Genomic DNA, 206 nt, shown 5'->3' with positions numbered 1-206 from the left:
GGGTTGTGTTGATATATAATGTATTTTATATGTATACTTTTTAAATTTCATTTATCCTTTCTTTCATTTAGCATCTTAAATAGTAAGCTTATAAGCATCTATTCGTGAAATTAAATTTTGAGGGGGAAAATTTCTTTACTTGAGTTATTCTCTGCCTAGAAAAAATGCTCTTCAAAAAATTTTGAAGAGAAAAAAAAAGTGAGTGG

The sequence above is a fragment of the Penaeus monodon genome, chromosome 29, assembly GCF_015228065.2.
Source record: "Penaeus monodon isolate SGIC_2016 chromosome 29, NSTDA_Pmon_1, whole genome shotgun sequence".
NCBI classification, from domain to species: domain Eukaryota; kingdom Metazoa; phylum Arthropoda; class Malacostraca; order Decapoda; family Penaeidae; genus Penaeus; species Penaeus monodon.
The sequence above is the reverse complement of the archived record's forward strand: the minus strand, read 5'-3'. Positions refer to the sequence as shown.